The sequence below is a fragment of the Thunnus maccoyii genome, chromosome 4 (genome assembly GCF_910596095.1).
Source record: "Thunnus maccoyii chromosome 4, fThuMac1.1, whole genome shotgun sequence".
NCBI classification, from domain to species: domain Eukaryota; kingdom Metazoa; phylum Chordata; class Actinopteri; order Scombriformes; family Scombridae; genus Thunnus; species Thunnus maccoyii.
Genome location: NC_056536.1, coordinates 13,106,401 through 13,129,185, shown reverse-complemented (window position 1 = coordinate 13,129,185; position 22,785 = coordinate 13,106,401). Strand labels below are relative to the sequence as shown.

At 43.7% G+C, this 22,785-nt stretch overlaps 1 protein-coding gene across 2 annotated transcripts in view; it reads left to right on the top strand.

The window, feature by feature from the left end:
• Window positions 1-22,785, top strand: part of prdm16 (PR domain containing 16) — a 188,814-nt gene that overhangs the window by 5,282 nt on the left and 160,747 nt on the right. The window lies entirely within an intron of this gene.

The following is a 22,785-nucleotide window of genomic DNA, read 5'->3' as shown; positions in this document are numbered from 1 at the left end:
GTAGTTTGAAGTCTCAGTTCTGCTTACTAGTCCTAAATCTTTGAAACAGTCAGCCAGTAAGGAAAGCTTTCGTGATCTCTTCCACCTGTGTGGGGAATATACTGAAGAAATAATTCAAGTGTAAGGTACTGCTTACTCTATGAATTACCTGATGTCTAAAGCTTTATAGAGGAAAGAATGATTTAGAGGACGGTTCAATTGGATTTTTACAATTTTGTGTTTAGTTTGTTTTACGACTGGCATGTTTGAGTCTTTTAATGTTTTCTATCAGTATCACTGACTCCCTCTCTTCCTCACGTCACACTGTGTGAGTCTTTTATCTCCAGGAAAATACTATTATTTTAATTCAGTCAATAGCTGCTGTAAATGTGTTGCTGCTGTTTTGGCTAAGTACATGCAGTGCCATAAAATGTAAAAATAATTTTGAAGTGTGGACATTGGAATGACTTCAAATGAAAATGTAATGATTTGCATAATTTACAATTTATTTAGTCTTATTGTCTTATTTTATTTGGTCTTATGTGTGCTTTAATAAATGGTCAAACCAGTACCGTCCTCATCATATACTCTGTGTATGAAAGCTGGAAATGAAGACAGAGCTTTGGTTTTGGTTTTTGGAGTAAGCAGAAATTACTCCAGTTGCAATTTTGAAGAATGCTGAAGTCACAGTGACTTTTTAGTGTCGACTGAGACTCACTGAGGGCCTGAAAACATTTGAAAGGCTTTTCTTAGCTCTGACACATGTGCACACACACACACACACACACACACAGAAAACTATACATACACAGTCCATAAACACACAACCATACATACACAGTAACGCAGATGGATACCGAATGGACACACACACACACACACACACACACACACACACACACACACACACACACACACACACGCACGCACACATACACACACACACACACACACCTTAGTGGTGACAGATTTTTGGGCAATGGTAGGATTTAACCCCAATCAATCACAAACTAGAAAGGTTGAGTGTAAATGTCATCCAAACAGCAGGAGTTGGCAATGTTGACTGGCTTAGTGTGCATGTATGTGTGCATGTATGTGTGCACGTATGTGTGCATGTGTGTGCGAATGTGTGTGTGCACCATTTTATACAGTTGTTGGAGGTCCTGTCACTGTTCCGAGCTTTGACCTTGGCAAAGTCTGGCACAGTGATGGGTGGGCACCTCTTACACCTGGACACATACAGAAACACGGACACTCACACTCGTACACACACATACACACACACACACACACATTTCAGCGTCATGCTTCCTGCCTGGTCTGATGCTGGCTAAGTCAAATTTTGAGTTGACATACAAATACCATTAAACATTAAGCCCTTGCACATGGCTCTAAATCCCATTCATTCCATTGATAAGTTGACCTCACATTATCCAGTTGGCAAATATACCTCTTTCCCGCCTTGCACCATGACCTCATCCGCCATGTTTGTAAAAACACAGCAATCTCCCAATCATTTGGCAGTGGAGACGGTGGCATGCCTGAGAGAGTTTAAGATATATCCCTGATGTTTTCTTTTTTAGCAGACCCCTGTTTTTCGTCTCTCCTCATACCCTTCATTTTCAGCCTGAAGATGGGGGCAGGGTCTTGTTAAAAATAGCCAAGCAGCATTTGGAGAGCAGTATGTGTTGGCGAAGAGGGGGTTCAAAAAATGAAAAGCCATTACACTGCAGTTAAATGCATTTTGTCTTGACCTGTGGATGCTTATCGAGTTACGTCCCACCACTGCTGGGCCGTGTCAAGAAGATTCCATCCAGCTTCTTCGGGCTAAGAATATGCCACAAGTGCTGGAGTCAACCCATAGAAAACACCTCATCTTTACTTCTTGAGTATGCTGATTAACACTAAATGGTTATCTCTCTGTGTGTCTGGTGTGATTTTCCACCACCCGCTGTTAAACGATGTGTGTTGTTTGCCAAACAGGGCGAATGTGTCGAGTCCCTAATTAGCGTGTTTTAGCAGCCCTCATGATTCCCTCTGCATTGTGATATCCCAGGGATTGCTCAGCATTGTGACTAGTCTTATCTGGGTCTAATCCCGATTTGTTTGGTATTAGCCCGCTCCCTTTCTCACTCTTTCCTTTTATTTCTTCATTTGTCCTTACTCTGTTCTTTTCCTTTTATCCGTTCCTGAACTTCCTGTCCTTTATGTTGCCCTCGCTTTCATTTACGCCACTGTTCTCTGCGCAGGGAAACAAAACGTATGCCTGATATGTGAAAAGACAAATCTCAGTGTGAATTAACAAGGACTGGGTAATAATTAAAAACTTAATCTAAATCATAGTGTGAAGATGTGATCATATTGTTTTATCATTCTTTACATTTTTGTGGATGAAATGAAGGATTCTGAGCTTTTCTGAGCTGTAATTTAGAAAAGTATTCAGGTTTTTTTTTTTTTTTTGTACCCATATGCAGAGTTTGCAGCACAGTGGGCGACAGTTCATTGCTTTGAACTTCAGTGTGGTTATTTCATATGTTTGCAGACAATTGCTGCATCATGTTTTGATATCGAAAAATGTTCTTATTAATAGTGTCCAGCCTTAAAATTAGGTGGTGGGCTTAAGCCCTCTTATCAATAAAAATATAATAGCAGGGTGACATTAAGCCAAATCAAAGTGTAGGGTATATACAACAAGCAAGTGTAACTTTGCTAATCATAGTTCTCAGGGCTGCAACTAGCAATTTTTTTCATTATCAGTTAATCTTCCGATTATTTTATCGATTAATAGATTAATCATTTTGGTCTATAAAACATCAGGAGTCTACGGTGATGTCATCAAATGTCTTATTTTGTCTGAACAACAGTCCAAAACCCAAAGATATTCATTTTTTCTGAAACTTAAGACAGCCCCTAACCCTAACCCTAAACCGATTTTTCACATTTTTGCTTAAAAAAGGACCTAAATGATTAAATGATTATCAGAATAGTTGCAGACTAATTTTCTGTCGATTCACTAATCAATGAATCGACTCATCTTTGCAACTCTATTCTCATCGTTCTCAGCAAACAGCATTCATAAAACTATTTCTTGTTGCCTCAAAAAAGCTAAAAAACGTGATTCTGAGTTTGATTCCTCTCTTGTACAAGTCTCATAAATAGTAACTCATTTCTCACCACGCACACACACCCTTCAGTCCCAGTCCCAATCGGGCGCTGCTGATGATGGCTCATCCTGTCCAGATACGATAAGCAGACAAACTGCTCTGTCCCCTGGGCTGTTTGTCTGTCTGTCTCCGAAACACAGCATGGTGTGTAGAGGCAGCGTGTCTCTAAACTCCCTCTGCCCGCTTCCCTTTTCATCAGACCGCCAGTTCAAAGCCTTGGCTCCATCTTCACTTCTATCTCTCCCACTCCTCCTCCCCTCCCTCCTCCTCACCATCTTTCTCACTGTGTTTCGTCATTACCACAAAGATGGGCATGCAGTGTCTCATTAAAGTGGATTAGAGACATCTCCACGTCTCACAGGGGCCGAGCGGGACATTTCTCTTCTCTAGTCATCCCCCCACCCCTTTTTCTCTCAGAGATCAGGTTCTTTGATTTGGCCAGATAAAGACCTCTTTCATGTCGGTGGGGACGGTTAGCGATTACACTGTCAGACCCATCGTTTTGGTGAGTTTGACAAATTTGCCGTGCGGGGTGGGGCGGGTGTGGGGATTGTACAGGGGGGGTAGGAGGGGGGTGAGGGGCGCGTACAAGGAGATTCACAGTAATTGAGCTGTCATTATCCAGTGACCCTGCCAGGCGCTAGTGTGTAGGCCTCACCAGTTCTCTATTTGTTTAATACTTGGCTAACTTTCTTTGTGAGTATGATGGATAGAAAGAGGAGGAGAGAGAGGGGGAGAGAGTAGAAGCGGGGTGCCAGTCCCCAGATGAATGCCTCTGCTTATTTGACCACCTCTCTTGAGTGCTGCTGTCCATGAAAATTGGCTCCACTACATCACTGCTGTAAGTTCCTTTTCTCACCCGGCTCCTCCCTAGTGCAACGCAATTAGGCCCATATCACCGGCTGCCATTTATTTTCATACAAAATGAAAACTGGTGGCATGTTGATTACTGAACTCCCCAGAGACAAAGGGCCAGTATTGGTGTGGTTTAATTTCATTAAGTGGAGTGTGGTGCGCAGGATAAACATATTAAGCACTCCCTTTCATTGCTGGCCCTCAATTTACCAAGAAATCCTTAGGTGTTACAGTTGTTGAATTTCAACAAATCTCCTTATGTGGTTTGGTTAAAATGAAGCACATTTCCTTTAAGTTCATACTTTTGTTCTTGAATGTCTCTTGTGTACAGTATCTTGTTGCCAAACAAATACATATTCAAGAGTTGTATGTATTAGGCAGCAGGGGAAAGACCCATATGCAGTCTATAGAGGCAGGCAGGGACAGTTCAGTGAGTTTATTGTCAAAAGAGATACGAAAGCCTACAGGCATGGGTGGCAAGTCCAAACAGTCCAAACAGCAGTAGTATTAAATCCACAGAGATGCAGGGATGAAACAGGGAACGGTCCAGACAGGCAGGCTAGCAGGTACAGATATGGTACAGGTTCAGGTAACATGATACAGAAAACAGAAGCACGAAAGCACTGACAAAAAGCAACATGATAACTACAACGACCTGACAAGGGAACAAAGGATCTGGGCCGGTATATGAAGTAAGTGGCTGATGAGGGAATGAGGTGCAGGTGGGGAGATGGGCGGGGAAGCTCAGGTGAGGGGAATGAGTTGATTGCAGTGATTGCAGGTCAGATGGGAATGGCAGGATCTGGAAAGCAAGGAGTAAAGTGTGAGGTCATCTGGCGGACTGGTAGAGAATGGCAACTAAGGGACCTTAGGAAGCAGGAATGCAGCTAGAGGAAGGGATATAGATCCAGATTGTGACTGGACACCCCCCACTTCAAGGGACAGATTTCAGACGTCCCACCAGGCTGGCCAGGAACACTGAGCAGGGTGGAAGTGGGGGTCTGGAGGTGGGATTCAGGGGCAAGTGGCTTGAGAGCTGAAGAATGGAGCTGGGGATCTCAGGCGGACAGCCTGGGTGCTGGACAGGGGAGGAGCAGGAAACCTCAAGTGGAGAGCCTGGGGGCTGGGCTGATGGGCATAACAGATCTGGAGGGCAACCAGGAGGCAGGACCAAAGGGCAGAGCAGCTCTGGATCATGGCCTGGATGCTGATGATGTAGGTGGAGCAGCTCTGGAGGACATGCAGGAAGATGACCAGACGTGCGGAGCCACTCTGAAGGATGACATGGTTGCCGGCAACATAGGCAGAACCACTTGGGAGGCCGGTGATGTAGGTGGGACTACTCAGGAGGTCGACCAGAAGACAGGACAGATGGGTGGAGCCACTCTGGAGGTCGATAATGAGGCTGAAGGTCAGGAAAGGCAGTTGGCACCAGAAGATTCAGCTGCAGGTTGGGGCAGGCTGCTAGATAAACATCCGGCTTTTGGAGTACAGGACCGGAGGCTGGCAGCGTCAGTGGTAATTGACGGCTGAGGGTCGGGGCAAGGTGCAGGACAGGCTGACCGCTGGAGTGCAGAGCAGGAAGTGGGCAGCTGGAGGTCTGGTTGGGCGTCGGTGAGGATGGCTGATGATATGGGATATCTGGCTGTGGGTTGGCAAAGATAGCCGACTGGTGGTCTGGCTCTGCGTTGACAGGGGCTGCTGACTGGAGGTCTAGCTGGATGTCAGCAGGTGGGGCCAACTGGTGTTCAGGCAGGGTGTCAGCAAAGGTGGTTGATGGCTCAAGAACAGGCTGGACGTTGGCAAAGGCGGCCGATAGCTAAAGCACAGGCTGGGCCTCAGTAGTGGTGCTAGGCAAGGGAGACTCTGTAGTGCTGGGCGCTGGCCTCCTCTTGGAGACTCCACGGTACCCCGTGAAAATGGCAAAGTGAGTCCCTTCAAAAGATGACCGCTGGATGTCAGGGTGGCTCCTCAGTTGATCCATATAAGGGAATGTAGGATCAAGACAGGAGGGTTGTCGGCTAGCCGGCAGGCAGGCTGCAGGCCCACAAACCCAAACCTAATCAAATGGAGTGCAGGCTGAAGGCTAGGATGCCGGATGCTAGCAGACAAGGAGGCTAGGATAGTTGTCTAGTCCCCTGCAATTCCAGCTAGTACTTCTGCTAGGCAAGGCCTGGAAGAAACCTCCTAGAGTGCCATTTTGAGAGCTACTCCTATGTGCTCAATACTGGACGTGTTTCTGCAATATGTTATGAGGCACAGAATGGTGTGAATCACCTCACCAAGTTCATCCACTGGGTCCATGTTTGGTCAGATCATTCTGTCGTGAGTGGTGTATATTAGGCAGCAGGGGAAGGACCCAGACACAGACTATAGGGGAGGGTAGGGACAGTTCAGTGAGTTTATTGTCAAAAGAGAAGATAAAAAAGCTCACAAGTATGGGTGGCAAGTCCAAACAGTTGTAGTATTAAGTCCACAAAGTTGCAGGGATGAGGCAGGGAAAAGTCCAGACAGGCAGGCTAGCAGGTACAGATATGGTACAGGTCCAGGTAATAGAATATAGAAAACAGAAGCTTGAAAGCAATGACAAAAAGCAACATGACAATTACAACAATCTGATGAAGGAACAAAGGATCTGGGCCGGTATATGAAGTAAGTGGCTGACAAGGGAATGAGGTGCAGGTGGGGAGATGAGCGGGGAAGCTCAGGTGAGAGGAGTGAGGTGATTATAGTGATTGCAGGTCAGATGGGAGTGGCAGGATCTGGAAAACAAGTAGAAAAGTCTGAGGGCATCTGGTGGACTGGTGGAGAATGGCAACTAAGGGACCTGGGGAAGTGGGGAAGTGGGGATGCAGCTGGAGGAAGGGATATAGAGCCAGATTGTGACATACATATTCTCAAAATGTGTTATGAATTAATCAGCTAATTCTGAAGTTGCTTAACTTTGTCATGTTGTATTTACAGATACTTTTAAAGGTTCGTTTTGACAGATATGTACTCTGCTCAAAACAAGAAGCTAGAAAAACCAACCCTCATTTGGTTATTTTGGGCTTCGTGTTTGAGATGTGGGCATGAAAGATGCTGTCTGGTGACTGAGCGAGAGGGAAGAAAGCCTCTGGCAGGATAGTGTGAGTGTATTAGCCCAGAGATTTTGATGAAGGAAATAAGAGCCCCCCTCATTAACCTGGAGTCATATTGGTTGTGAAGCGATGAGTAGGGCGGAATGTGTGTGTGTCTAACAGTTCATGAGTGTGTATGCACTTGTTTGTGTGTGTGTAGGTGTCGGAGGGGTCTTGGCTAAAACATTTCAAGATGGCCCATTAGCCGGCGCGGGCCCGTTCCCCTCCCGACACTAGGATTCCTCCTTGCTGACCCCCTCTCCTCCACCCCCTCCACCTCTCAGCCCCTCTGTCCCAGAGGCCCCCAGCCTCATCCTGCCAAGTGTACGGTTCCAAAGTAACGATGAAGCTGCCTGCGTGTGAAAATATTGAATTGCAAAAACATCCCTGGGTGAGAGGGTGTGTGAATGGAGCTTTCAGCACTGGGCCCGACCCAGGCCCTGTGCTACTGACTGACGGACAACAAATGGCATTTTGTGTCCAGAGAGAGAGAGGGAGAGAGAGGGGACAGAGAGGGGAAAGAGAAAAGAAAAGAAGAGGAGAGACACAGAGAAGAGGGGGGGTCTTGAGGTTTTTCAGGCCTCTTCAGTCTGGGGCCCTAAATGAAGGTCTGAAATGCCTTATCACATGACCCGTCTGACCTTTGGCCCCCACTCAGCTAAGGCTGTCAGGCTGCTCTCCAACAGGGAGCACAAAGCCTTACAGCCTCAAAGGCCACCATTCACCCCCCCTGTGCAGCCGTACTCCAAAGGTAATAGGTAAAAGTAATGTCAGTGACCTCCACTTTCCCTTGCTCTACAGGAGGGCAAAACTCTTAAGATTCCCTGATAATGTCAAAGGTAGAAGGTGGTCCTTATCCACTGCCTCTACTTAACTCTCATGAGATGAAGTGTAAAGCAAACTGAACTGCCTCTTTTGTAGTAAAACTATTCCTTGGGCTAAAGCGTCATTAAATATTTTCATGCATCAAAAACTGACGGGGGAAGATGATGGAAATGTTAAAAAACAACATAGTATTGTTTTCAGTTGCTATGCACTGGGAATAAAGTTGTGTAACTCAGCTTTGTGTGTTATCTAAGTGTGTGTGTGTGGGACATTAGTGAATTTCTGATGTCTCAGAAGACTGACTGGGTCACAGTATGACCGTAACCTCCTGTCTCGCTTTGCAACCCACACACTGGCCTCTCTCTCTCTCTCTCTCTCTCTCTCTCTCTCTCTCTCTCTCTCTCTCTCTCTCTCTCTGTCTCTCTCCTGACCAGTCCTAGGATTCTTTCTTTTCTTTTTCTCCTTTTCCCCTCCTTCTCTGGAACACTGGAGTTTCTCTCTCTCTCCGGTCTCCTTTGAAAAGATGCGGCGTCTTTGTCCGGCCTGATAAAGGATGCCATAGTTCCCCTTTTCCCCTTCTTTGTGGCCCGGGGCTGGCGGCTCCTGTAGAAGTGCAAATGGTATCCTCTCGGAGGGGCTATCCCCGCGGGCCCTGGAGGGCCCTCTCTCTCCTCCAGGCTTGGCTAATTACCACCCTGCCCCCCCCACCCCACACTCCCTCCTCACAGCCCCCACCAGCTCCCTGGTCCCTGGAACCATGAACGGCACATTCCCACAACCAGCACCTGGCCTTCTTTTCTCCTGGCCTGCTTTGATGGCTGACACCCCAGCCTACCCCTCCCTCCTTCCTCATCCTCTTCTTCTCTCCGCCCCACTACCTCATCTCTCTTTCTCTCCCTCCCTTTAACTTCTCCCTCTCTCACTTCTCTCTCTCACTGACTCTCATTAATAGAGGTTTTAAATTGCTTTCTGACCCTGACAAACTGCTCTTGTTGAAAATGGAGATGTCGAAAAGGGAGGGCAGCGGATGTAAGCAAGGGACTAAAGGGGGGGTGGGAGGGGGGCTGCTGAAAGTTGGTATAGTGTGTATGTGCTGAAGTCCATCATATATTTTGTCAGCTTATAGCCTATACTAAGTTTGGTTAAGTGTTCCCCAATCACTCACACACCTCAATTGCTTTCTCAGGATACTGAAAACATTATTTTGACAAAAAAAAAAATAAAAAGACACCCTGTATACACATCCAATTATCACCCCACATTTACTTGTTTAACATGTTGTTAAAACATGAAAAAGGGCGACTTCTCTTAACTTAAAAATGCCTTCATTTATAGGGCTATTATATCATTAGTTTTTGACAGGCTTTGCTCAAAAGGAGGGATTTAAAAGTGATGGTTCATGGTTTATAAAATTTGACCAGTACCTGATGCAGATTAAGTTGATTTTACTGCAACAGTAATGCACACACACATACGCACGCACACACACACACACACACACACACACACAAACTATATCTAATTAGTTGCATATTTGCGTTCTGCTGCCTGCAGGCCTAATCAATAGCCTGCCCCAGTGGATTTGACCAATTCATAGCTGGCCTTTGTGCAGTCTAGCGATCCCAGCGAGGGCACTTGGACAGCTTTCTGAGGAAAACAAATAGCTCTATTACAAGGTTGCGTCTCTGTGATGCTCAGTGTCCCAAAGGCAAAGTGCTCGGCCTGTATTAATTGTATGTTCTCCACACAGGAAAGGGATAGGTTTTCAGCATAACACGGGTTCACCTGGCAGAGCCCCTAAAGAAGAGTGTTGTGCAAACAAAACTTTGCAGAAAATCTGTAGTGAGGATAAGTTAAACCAACAAATGTGCAAAACAAAACAACATGCTGCTTTGAGTTTATGAGAGGTGTGTTTCTAAGTGGGATAATTATTAAAAACCTAATATCAGTGAGCAAAACCGCTAATTACATGTCTGGATTGAGTTAAATAGGAGTATTCAAATAACACATTGGTCTTCAGCACTTTTTGTTAGTTTGTGTATTTGCTTATATGAGGCTAACTTAACCAGCAGTGGACCATGACGTTTCTTTCATTAGGCATTTGATATTTAATACTCCATCCAGATGTGAAAACAATTATATTGTGTTTCATGTTTTGATTCAGTATTTGCAATTGAATAAATTGGTTAAATAAACTGGACCTGTACAGTAAGATAACATGATATGTATCACATTTTTGAGAGATGAAATAGTTGTCTTGTTGATCTGCTGTGTCTGATTATCAGCCGTCCTTTAGGTTTTTAAAAAGAAGCCATGCATGGTAGACAGAAGAAGTCATTTTCAGTACTGTTTTTATTTTTATATATTTTCAGTAAAACATGCACGCACAAACTTGAAAAATCCCTGTTCAGCAAAGCAGTGGTTGCATGTCCTGTAATGACTCACACAACACACACAGCAGAGGCAGAAGCAACTTGCAGCTGCACACACCCAGACCAGTTTCACCAGTGCAGCAGAGTTTGGCTTTGGTTAGTAAGACTGGGATTAGCGCAGTCAGTTCACAGATAACATTAACGCCACCAGGATTTTGAAATAGATAAGACTATCTCCCAGCAAGTTAATGAAATGTTTCAACTGGCATTTAAAGTTTTAACTGGGTCTGGATGTGAAAAATATAGCTGGAACATTTATTTAGCTCCCGTCAGAACTGAACCAGATTGGATTTAGGAGTTTGCAATCATCTCTGCGTCAAACTAACTGCTATAATGGCTATTATTGTAAGTTTTATAAGGCACAAATGATTTAATCCTGCCGCCTTTTACATCGCCTGCCATCCAGTTTGGACGTAAGCATCTCTCTGTGGTTGCCATTTCCCAGCCACAGCTGCCCTTCCCTGTACAGTTCACACATCATCACCTATAGGACTTGGATGATGTCATGAACTGGGCTGCTTCTTTCTTATCCAGTTCAGCCATAACGAGCATCAACTGAATGTTACGTCTATGTTGGATCATCCAGGCATTAAAGTGAAATTCCACACTCCGAATCCCTGACACTGCTAGATATCAACTTGTGATGTTCGATGCATTCTAGGAGATGCATTTTAATAGATGTTGCACATGAACTGGTTTCATTAAGCCGTTGGTTTGATGTTTGGATATTTAATAATATCGCAGTAATAATTGAGACAAGAAGGGACTCCTGATTGTCTCAGACACTAAACATGTCTGTGTCTGAATTGCATTGTGGTATTAGGAGACACTGTCAGTGGTGAAACTGGTATCTTTGTCCATACTTTGTTGGATTTATTGCTGTATTATTGATGAATCAGTATAAATGGTGACTTTACAAAAGCATTTCGGGGCTGACGCATAAACAAGGCATTTACCATACATGTTTTTAAAAGTTTAACCAAGCATCTTGATCAGTTGGACTTTGCTTTTTTTAAAGCCTGAGATGTTACATTTAGTTTCTATAGTTTGGTTTAAGGAGAGGCTTCCCAACTCTCATGTCTCCCTTACTCTCCACCTCTCTCCTCATCAAGTCTAGCCACATCCTCTCTTTCGAGTACAGAAAAGGAAAGAGGAAGATCCGGTTTCTGAATTGTGTTTTATGAGAGGTTGAAAACGGCCACTTCTGTGGTTTTCGTCTGTCCGCGCTGACCGTTCAACTCAGAGTTCCTGAGGTTTTTGAGACATGTCAATTAAGCTGTTTTAATTGGGAAGATGTTATTCCAGACAAATGTTTGCACTCTGAGACCTGTGTGTTGGTCAAACTTGGGGGAGGGGGGGGAGCTTAAGACAAGGAGCTCGGTGTTGCTGTAATTTTTTTTGTTTTAGCGCCATGTTGGCTTTGTAAATTTGTTTCTCTTCATTTTCCTGAACGCAGTAAAAGCTCACTTGGATGACCGCATGCACATGCACTAACACACACACACACATATGCACTGAGGCATCTTGTTTTTCAACCGCACTGAAGAGCAGTAAGTGTTTAAGAATGGCACGGTGAAGCAATGACAAAGCAAACAAAAGAGGCAGGTGGGTGAGGCTGCTGCTGGCCTGTTGCCGGCCTTGGCTCCGTTTAGAAACTTTTTTTTGGTAGTTTTTTTAAGACTGGGTTGTCAAGTCAATTTTATTTGTATAGCCCAATATCACAAATAACAAATTTGCCTCAGGGGGCTTAACAATCAGTACAGCATTACAACATCCACTATCCTTAGGCCCTCGATTTGGATAAGCAAGAACTCCCCTAAAAAACCCCTTTAATGGCAAAAAAATGGAAGAAACCTCAGGAAGAGCAGTGAAGTAGAACCTAATTTAACCAACAGTAACTTAGATACAGTTTTTGGTTATTTATTTACAAGATGTAACAAGAACATTTTGCTGTTGATATGCCTTACTAAAGAATAATCTTCAACTGTGAGGCCAATAGGGAATTTCTACATATGGTGAAAAAACTGTTTGTATACTATGAAGATAAAATTACATGAAGATATTAATGTCAGTGTTCAGATCCCCAGGTTTACACTTTTCCTCTGACAACATTTTCTCTAATATATGAAACAGATTCATGCATTCATCTGCCTCTTTTTTTTCTCTTAGTTCATTGGCACGGCTCTCTCTTATTTTAATTAAAACTAGGTGTGAGGTTTGCCGTCCTCTCGCTTGACACCTCGTTATTTATCTGACGGACGCAAGCTCGGGGCAGGACCCACGGAAAAGAAGGGCAGATTTTTGTTTTTAGAAAACTGCAGAGAACTTTGATGCCAAGTTCTTCCGCAGCAAAAGGCAAGGCCCCGACCCAGCACATCTGAGAGTACTTTGGTGAAATAACAGCAAATGTTTGTCTTGTATTGTATGGCACGCTGCTGGAGGAGCGCTAAAGCCCCTTCTTCCAGCGCCTAAAGCACCTCTTAATAAAATAGTCAAGAATAACTCCTTCACCTTAATCTTCCCCTCAGATTACTGCACTCAGGGCGGGAAATTAGCGGCAGACCCACGCGCTTCCCTCTCAGCCTGTCTTCTTTCTTTGACACTGTTACGTCTTTATTCGCCTCACTCTCCCTCTCTCCTGCTCTCTTTCTCTGTACGTCACCGCATCCTTCCTTTGCTCCCTAATTTTTTGTTTTCCTCTCCATCCCTCTCTCTCTGTGTGGTAGGCTAGATGAACTCTCCGTGGCAGGGGGGAATGGCATTTTATTGGGTCAGTATTAGAAGCAACATGTGGCTAATGGGTGGCTGAATTTTCCACGGTCTGGTCCTCATCAGTGGAGAGAAGGGGCCTAAACAACTAAACATGGCCGTTGACAATTGATACGAGGCCTTTTAAGTGGATCTGCTTGGTTGAAGAGGGGGGAGGGGTAGGGTGTGTGAGTCTGTGTGTGTCCGTATACACGTGCATGTTTGTGCACGTTTGCCTTTGCTTGTTAATTAGGAATCTAACAGACATGCGCACGCACACACACACACACACACACAACAGCACAATATCCTTTGGGGAATATGTATACAAGAATGTGTGTGTGTGTCCCTTGTGTCCAGGAGTGTAACCCACACCTTGAGTACGGTAGCGGCGGTAGCTTTGAGCGCAGTTCATCCCGCCGTCTGATCCTCGTAACCAGAACTCTCCTTTACTGCTTCCTGTTCGCTTGGCCCACCTTCCCCCTTGCCCGCCTGCCATCTGGGTCTGCCAAGAGACACACACACACACACACACACACACGTACACACACTGGTACACACACGACACAGTTGGGGACAGCAGTCCTCATGGTCTAACCTGTGTGTTTCACTTACAACCGCACCTTTGTAACCAATATCACACAGAGGAGAAGTGATAAATGGACTCAAACATCCACGTTCTCAACTTCTCTCTCCCCTTTCTTTTTGTCCTGACATAAGAAATCAAAACTTGTTTTCTTCTTCTATCAAAGTACTTTTTCTAACGGTTATATTGAAAGATAAGAGCAGAGTTGAACAGTTCACATCATGCTCTTGATTTGGAGACGCCTCCGCCCCCTCACCAAAAAATCATATTTTAACAGATTTACAAACCTCTGTGGCCACACTGTTGAGGCTCAGATGGATCTGGATCCAAATTACATCTGTGACCATTTGAATCCTTAGAAGTCCGAGATTAGCTTTTTGTAAAGTGTAAAGATCAAAGATAACTGAATATTATCCTTTCTGGTTTGAGGTTAAGGCTGCGAAATCGGTGACATGTTTTAAAAACGAATTCTGAAACTGCATATCTGTAGTGCTTTTTTCAAAAGTAACAACAGTATTTAATATCAGAAATTGCTCTTCTCTAAAGGAAGTAGTAGTGTACGTAGGTGTAACAGTAATAGTATAACTAAAACCTTAATCCCCATTAAATCAACATCAAAGCCTATGCGGGTATCTAAATAACTTATTTGTGTAGATAGTGTTTCCGAGCAGGGGGCTCTGTGGGTTTCAGTATCAGGGGTTCTGGTTGACACTTTGATCACTTCCTCTGCTCTTCATACCTTCATTGTGTTCAATATCAGATCACACACACACACATCGACACACACTGACACACACACACACACACACACACATGCAAACACACCAAAGGTGGAAGGGGCAGTGTCAGGTGTAGCGGGGGACAATGCAGGGATGCGTAGCAGCGAGCCAACACGGTGTCTGTGACAGTGACAGAGGCAGTGTGCTCCTCAAAGCTGCTCCTCTCCTCTTTCATCACCTGCTGTTGCAGGAGTGTGTGAGGAACATTTCTGGCCCAAAAAAAATCTATAGTGCCTGAACTAAAGTGAATATGTGTACTTTCCATACAAGTGATATAATTTACTTGAGATTTAATACATTTACAAGTAAACTGATAAATACATGTTTTGTTTCTATATGGGTATCTCAGGTTATTTCACTCTTAATTTTTCGAGTAATTTTGCTTTTGCCATTTTGCTTTCAGAAATATCTGACCAAAGTTGTTGCACCAAAATCTAGCTAACTAATAATTAAACCTAATAGACTGAAAATAAGTGTGTGGGAGCCTATTTCTGATTTTTTTGCTCATTTACCTATAAGCACCTGTTGGTATATTTGCATATATGATCACTTTTTATTAAGAATACCATTTTGCTATTACAGTCCTGACCTGACAGGATTTAAAAATTGGTTGAATTGGTGGTGTTCCATTTGTCCTGAAATTAAAACAGGAATAGCTATACTGATAAAAACATAACTTTTAAGATTAGCACTGGTTTAAACCTCATAACATTAATTGATGTCTTAAATAGTGGTGTTTAATTGCATTAATCCGGCTTAGTGTTTACATGTGTTTGGATGCTGTAGTTCATGTGTAGGATGGAGGTCAGAAATGTCTCTTGGTTAAACAACTGGCATAAAGAGCAGAACCTGCAGGGAAAGCTGATGTTTGTGGCTGCAGAGACTGAGGGAATACCTGATGAAACTGGATGAATAGAATTGTTTTCACAGGTTGCTCATGAGGGTGTAAGCAGAGTGGAAACAAAAAAAAAACAAAAAAAAAAAAGACAACTTATTTATTTTCAGTGCCGCAGGTGCCCGCTCACAGCTTATTGGTTTTTTGGATGACTCTTTTGCTCTAAAGAGGGCAATTTATGTCCCTCTCTCGTCTCTCTCCAGATGCGAGGGCTGAAGTGGCTCGCTTATTTTAGTGGGGTCTCGTGGTCATGACTTGTGGTGACATATTAATTGAGCGGTTCCTCTAAAGAAAAGAAAGGCCAGTGTCACGATTGGCGCAATGGTGTTTGTAGAGCTTTGAAAATTGGTTTTGTTTGGCTGGAAAGCTCTTAGGTGTTTATTTACACATCAGAGTGTTTCTAATGGCAGCTGCCGCTTGCCTTCTTTCTGTATGTGTGTTTGTGTGTCTGTGAGTGCATGTCTGGACAGATGTATGTATGTGTGTGTGTGTGCATGTGTTTGCTCACCTATGTACATGCCAGCTGTGTATTACATGTTTGTTTGTGAGAGATAAAGACTGGGGCAGAGACAGACAGAAGAGAAGAGGTGAGCGAGACACTTTTCCCTGGCTTGCCTGCCTCTTGAGTTTCCATACAGCTAGTCGTCCTTGCTGTCTTCTTCATCCATTATTGACCACATTCATTCACACCAGGCTGTAGAACTCATTACAACTCCGCCAGACAGTCCCAGGGTCATGTGCCACTGAAAATGGCTCCCTGTCTTATTCTGGACTCAAAGCTTAGACTAATTTCTTCATAAATTTATATGAAGTAAATTTGGTTACGTCTTTGGTATTTACTTGTTGGAACCAGAGTTTGATTTTTGAGGACACATCTCCTGAGAAAAATGAAGAATGGTGACATATCTGGCAACGTTTGGTTTTATGTAACTTGCATTTTGAATCACACAGTTGAACAGTGAGGGAAAAAGAAGTTGCACTGGCCGTCAACAGCAGGGACTCAGTTAGTCTTTCAAATGTTCTAATGTCCAATGTTACTTTCGCACTAATTCTAACACTTCATGTGTGGCTTTTTTAAAGGGAAGAGCACATTTGTTTTCCCAACTTCTCTCCAAGGAGTGATATAATCAGACCACTGGTGTGTGTGCGTGTGCGTTAGCATGTGCGTGTGTGTGTGTGTGTGTGTGTGTGTTAGCTTATGGGTATGAGCTCATCGTTGTGGCAGAGGTGACCACTGCAGAGTATAAACTGTCATCGGGGTAATTTACAGATTTGTAAGTTGTTTCCGTAGCACTGCTGTGAAGTTGAACGCTTGGCCCTAAATTCAGACATTGCATTGAACACACACACCTAGAAATACATAGACTGTGAATTTGTAGTTTATTTTCCGAAACTCAGGTGAAAGAGCTCAAAAGTTCAGTGCAGCCAATGAGTGAGGGAAAGTAACTGCTCAGCTACCTACTGTATGTGAACATGGTTACTGAGACAACAACTGTTTTAACTGGCATTCTTGTGAAGAGGAACATTAAAATAATAACATGAGGCCTTAACAAATTAGCCAGTTGGAAAGCTGGAAAATGACAAATTTGTTCTGTGTTTGTTCTGGAGAGAATACCTTATTTTGAGAAAAGACAAATCAAAGTTTGCTTTTCACCTTTGTTTTCCATCTGCGCTTATTGGAAATTTTAATAGGCATCATGGGAGATATAATAATAAGAAAATTGCAGTGTATTTTACGACATAAGATACATTGTGTTATTTGTTTGACTATATCGACTAAAGACAATGTTAATCTACAGTTTGCAAGTGCCCCAAAATGAAATATATTTACGTTCAGTTGACAGATGCCCTCTATTGGCCAGCAATTATAAGTTGAGCATAGGAGGAAATCAGATGATGTTGTTATATAGTGAATGTGGTTGGGGTGGATGGGAGGGCAAAAAAACCATCTGATTTAAATATGGGTTATCATTGTTCGTTTCCCGTTTCCTACTTCAAGTCAACGTTTCTTAGAACCGTGACCAATCTTAATGATTATTGTTGTAACCATGACAATGAAGGTCTGCTAACCTTAAGGAAGTAGTAATTTAACCCAAGCCACGATGTTTCCCTGACCTTAACAAATTACTTATTTTAACCCAAACCAAAATCTTTTCCTGAACCTAACCAAGTCGTTTTTGTGGTTAAACCTTAACCTTAACTGCAGTGCTATCACGTTGCTTTTCAACAGTGATTTGTAACGGTTCAGGAAGGTAAAGACAAATGATTTTGCTCTGCTGATAACTGCCGATAGGTAACCTGGCATTGCCAGACTAATTTGCAAATGCGTATTAGTCTGGAACCTCTCAGTTCATTTTCAGTTTCCAAGGGGCGTCATCAACAGGCGCAGACCAAAATGCCTCTGCATGCAATGGGATAGACCTACAACCAATCAGAGCAACGAAACGTGTGACGTAGCACTGAGTGACACATGCAAGTTGGGCGGTGCTTTGTCCGTTTTCACGAAGGCAAAAATGGCAGACTGGTCACAAACGTTTTTATATTACAGCTAAACAGTACACTAAAATATGTTTCTGATGACATTTGAGACGGGAAATAGGCAATGCAGTAACAGAATCTTGATTCATATTTGACTGTCTAGTTTGATAGATGGATCTGAATTTCCAGAGCCTGGTGCTTTGTGCTGGACGGATCTCTGCAGACTGTCAGGCTGTTTTCACATATGAACTCCGGAGAATCAGGTCCGTACATGGTCCGGAGTTGCCCTTTCACACATGTAGCATGATAGAAACGTCATCAACACGCCCACTCGCTCACTGTGAATTCTCTGAAGAATTCATTGCTGTATTCACACATGGGCTCAATCAGACATTACACGGACTTTGTACTAAGGAGCTAGCAGGGGAAAGTCTGTTAAATGTCTGGTCTGACTGATTTGGACATTTGCATTCACACATACAGCTCCTCCGGGTAATGTCCGGATAACTTCAGGGTTGCAGTGCATGTGTGAAAGGGACTTCGGTCCTGGGTCATGCACTAACCAATCGGGTGCTCTAATCGAGTTTAGCGACATCAACCAATCACAGCAAGGTATCCCCACGTGGGCACCCTCCGGTACGTCCCCACGCATGTAGATAAACGGTTGTAATTGGCCTAGACGGGTCAGTACGAGTTGGAAGTCTGTCTGAATGGGAGGGGGGCCAGACGTATTTGCCAGAACAAATAAAACATGAACTTGGCAGATGCGTCTGGTTCTCAGGCTAGTCGATAGGGGCGTCAGATCAGAAAACGTGTTGTTCTGGAGTGTGCGGAACAATGTCGTATTTTGCAGTTTAATTTGGAGGACTTGTTGGCAAAAATGCTTAGCACAATATAGAAGAAATATGGGCTTGACTAAGACAAAAACACACGTATTACAACAGAGAAACACACATGCACACTCATGCCCTGCCCCATCGACGCACTCTCTAAACTACAGCAGACAACTAAATGATCCAGATATATTAGCTGTCTTTTAATGAAGTGAGACTGATCTCTCTCTCTCTCTCTCTGTCTCTCTTCTCAACTGAAGTATCAATAATAAGATTTATCTGTCTTCCCCCGCAGCCTTGATTCAATTATCTCCATCTCTCTCTGTCTCTCTTCCTCTGGCTCCCTCCCCATTTGCCCCTCTACTGTGGATCCGTTTCCAATTGAAGGCAGGTCATGCTTTGTGTTTCTCTTTGTCATGACAGGGTTCCTTAACGAGTGGAGGCTCCCTTCCACTGCGGCTTAATCAGATCTGGAAAGGAGGGAGGGAGGGAGGGAGGAAGAAGTGAGGAGTGGAGAGGTGGGGGTAACCAGGTAAAAGTGGGGTCACAAGTAGTTTACCTCCAACTCCTCATTGTCTGCATTTCCCCTTTATAGGAAAATTAGATTTGTGTGGTCCCTCCTCCTCCCCATCCTCATAACGTGTGTTTCGTGTCCAATATGAAGGCTTTGAAGTTTGAACGGTCCCTTGCCCCTCCACACGCCCACCTCAGACAACCCCCCCAATGCCTATACCTCCATCTTATCTTGCTCCCCTCCACCTACTTCCAGACATTGCATATTACCTGAGGCTGCATTGGAAGAAAAAGTGGCGGCTAATCAAATTGACTCTGCAGGTTTTCTACCATCAGAGGAAGTGCCGGCCATTTAGGGGTCACTGGTTCAACACTAGGCTTCAGAAAAATGTTATGAAGTGAAAAAAAACTTCTCTGAAACAATTTCCAATGATAAAACCAATGGTAGTCTCTGCAAGTCCAGGCAACCTATCATGTTGTTAGGAAGATAAGCCTGCACTAGTCAACTTGTGCCAATAGGTACATTTCCAGCCACCTGTTTTTATGTGCAGAAATGCCAGGAAAAAGCCAAAATTATCACAAAAAAAAAAAAAAATTACATTTGGCTGAGATGGAAAACTTAGCATATCAAGAACAAGAAGAGGTGATACAAGTTGAGGGAGACAAGTTTGCATATACCTCACTGTTGTGGTAGCTCTGCTTCTTCTATAGACAAAGCATTCTTTGATGCCACTCACAATTACATGCCTGCACTCCATCAGAAATCCCAAGAAATAAACAGAATAAAAAAGGGCTCTTTGGGGTGTATGAAACCACAACATTCCCAGTTCAAATCCAGGCAGCAACCCATTTTGCATGTCATCTCTCTTACATCCTATCGCAAGCAGCATTTAAATTCTGTGATGTATCAGAGTTACTGGTGCATAGTTTATTATGTTATCTTGTCTCGTCCTTTGAAATATATTTGCATAGAGGTAGGTAATGAAAACATGCACTGATTTACATCTCATTTTGTCGAAATTTCAGAAATTCCCTCTCAAACTTCCTGAAACTACTGAGTCATTGAGCTAACTCTGAGGCATCCCATCAAAAAAGGGAGCGTGAGTGAGGTAGAGAGTAAATTCAGAGAGACAGAGTTGAGGCTGTTTACAATCAGCAGGTCTGGAGTGTGAACATCTTGAGGCGAGCCTCTGGCTAACTTCACAGGAGCTGTGAATGAAGTCTTTCTTATGGCCTGCGCTATGCAAAAGGCAGTTAAACGTAAGTGCGCACATGCACTGGACTCCTCCTACCTCAGAAAAACACACATTTACACACACACATCAGGCGCATGAGGGACGGGGCAACACAGCTGTTGAAGCAGCCAAAGGCATTAGCTGGTACAGTTCAGCAGCTTTGCATCGGCCCAGCATGCAGGTGTGAGGGGGGGGGGTGGCCTTGTTTTTAGGGTTGCTAGCCATTTGCGGTGGTCTTGGATTTCCATGGGGACTACAGGGTATGTGATAGATATCGAGCATCTGTCCTATTCCTCAGTACTGGATGGGAATCACATTGTTTTTAAATTATTTAGAAGCAGTTTGGATGTGCATTTCTGTTGGGGATAGATTACATGCTGAGGAACAATCCCTGGCCTGAGCTTTTGCTAGACATTGTAAAGAAAAAATCAGTGTCAAATGACAAATGAGTTATGATGTGCAGCTCTCTCAGATGTTGTTTCACATACATTTGACTGTTTAGCTGAAACTTTTATACAGAGTGACCTACAGTGAACTGCTGACAATGAATCAGTGTGTTGAAGCTCAGCTCAACAGGAAACATGTATGATGATCAGCTTTAGTTCTTGCAGCAGTCAAGGGTGACTTTTAAGTTATGGGATACTTTCCATAAGCACGAGGTCACCCTGATGCCACATTTTAACTTTTTAACATATAACATACAGTGACATCTACTGTATGATGTCTCCATTCCACAATAATAAAGCTTCTGTTAGAGATGAACATGATTCACATCAGTGTCCTGGATGGAGCCTTTGTGTGGCAGCCTTCAACAGCCTGATCTACAATAGCTGTGTCACATACACAGCTATTGACATATTTATGATCCGTGTTGTGATTGCTGTAAATTCTTGAATTGTTCCCTTCCACAGCTCAGTCGTAAAGTTCGCCAGTTTGTAGAGTTCCAAAAAGCAACATTCACAGGCCAGAGCGTAATAATTTTTACGGCATATTGTTGAACCGGTCATTCACATCTCACAAATCACCAGTTTTGTCTGTTTTTATTATCTTTTTTTGCAATGGAGAAGAGGAAAACATTATTCAATTAACAATTTATTTGTCATAAAAACAAGAATGTTTATTATAGATGTTTTTTCCTCCCTGCGGCTCCGATGATGGTGTGTGTGACAGATTGTTTGACCTTTCCACAATTGGTACGAACTGGCTTGCCCTTCTGTGGCTCTTCCCCTTAGGGTTGCAAACACACAGGAGAGAGACACGGCATTATGATGAAGGCCCTGAAGGGATGTGTGTGTTTGTGTGTGTGTGTGTGTTTGTGTGTGTGTGTGTAGGAGGGAGTGATGGACACATTCAACATGTTTTATATGTGTGTGTGCGTTGGCAAAGGGCAGCAGAAAGACATGTCATCTTCAGTGAGCTTCCTCTGGCTTTGGCTTCATGTTGACCTCTCACCCAAATTAAACCTCCACAGTTCTCTCCCTCTCCTCTCCTCCCTCAACCTCTCTCCGCTGCCCACTGCCAGGCACTTTTGTTTTCACATGGCCGACTTCTCAGGGAACACGCTCATATTTGTGGCTTTCGGGGTTGGCAGCAGAGTGTGCTGTGCCTGTCAAGTTTTTTCACTCCGACTTACCCCAGCACCCAAATTGAACTGTTCAGTCATTTCCTGTCATCCCCCCTCAACCACCTCCCCGTCCCATATTTGCCAATAATGTAAAATTTCATTGTTGAATCCGCCCAGGCGAAACATCATGTCCTGTAGTGCGTCTTTTCCTCTGCGCTCACTACTGACTGTATGAAGAAAGTGACCCTCCAAAAACATGATCACCGAAAACCTCTTGAATCCAGATAAGAAACTGATGGACGGCTCATGTGGCCTCCAGCAATTTTTGGCTCCTGAGGAATACATTTGTTTAAATGACCTACAAAGCAAAAGCAAACAGTTTGGTCTTTTTGAGTACCCACAAAACTGTTAGCATGAGAGCATGGTTAGAGGAATCCTCCATGAATAGGCCGGGCTCATCCAAAGCATATCCTCAAATGTGAGAGAGAGAAAGAGACATGCAGAAAAAAAAACAAAAAAAAAACAACAAAAAAAAAAAACGGAGAGAGCAAGATGGTTATCTGAAGTGAGGTCAGAAATGAAACATGTCATAGCAAATTAGAGCCATGTTGTTTGAATTACTTCGGCCTGCTTCTTAAAGAACAGTCTGCCCATGGAAAAAAAAAAAGAAAAAAGAAACGGGCAGAGAGCGTGTATCGAGTAAAAAAAGCGAGAGACAGGCGGAGGGAAAAAGAAAGACACGAGATGCAATTTACAGTGGGGGCAAAAGAGATATAGACA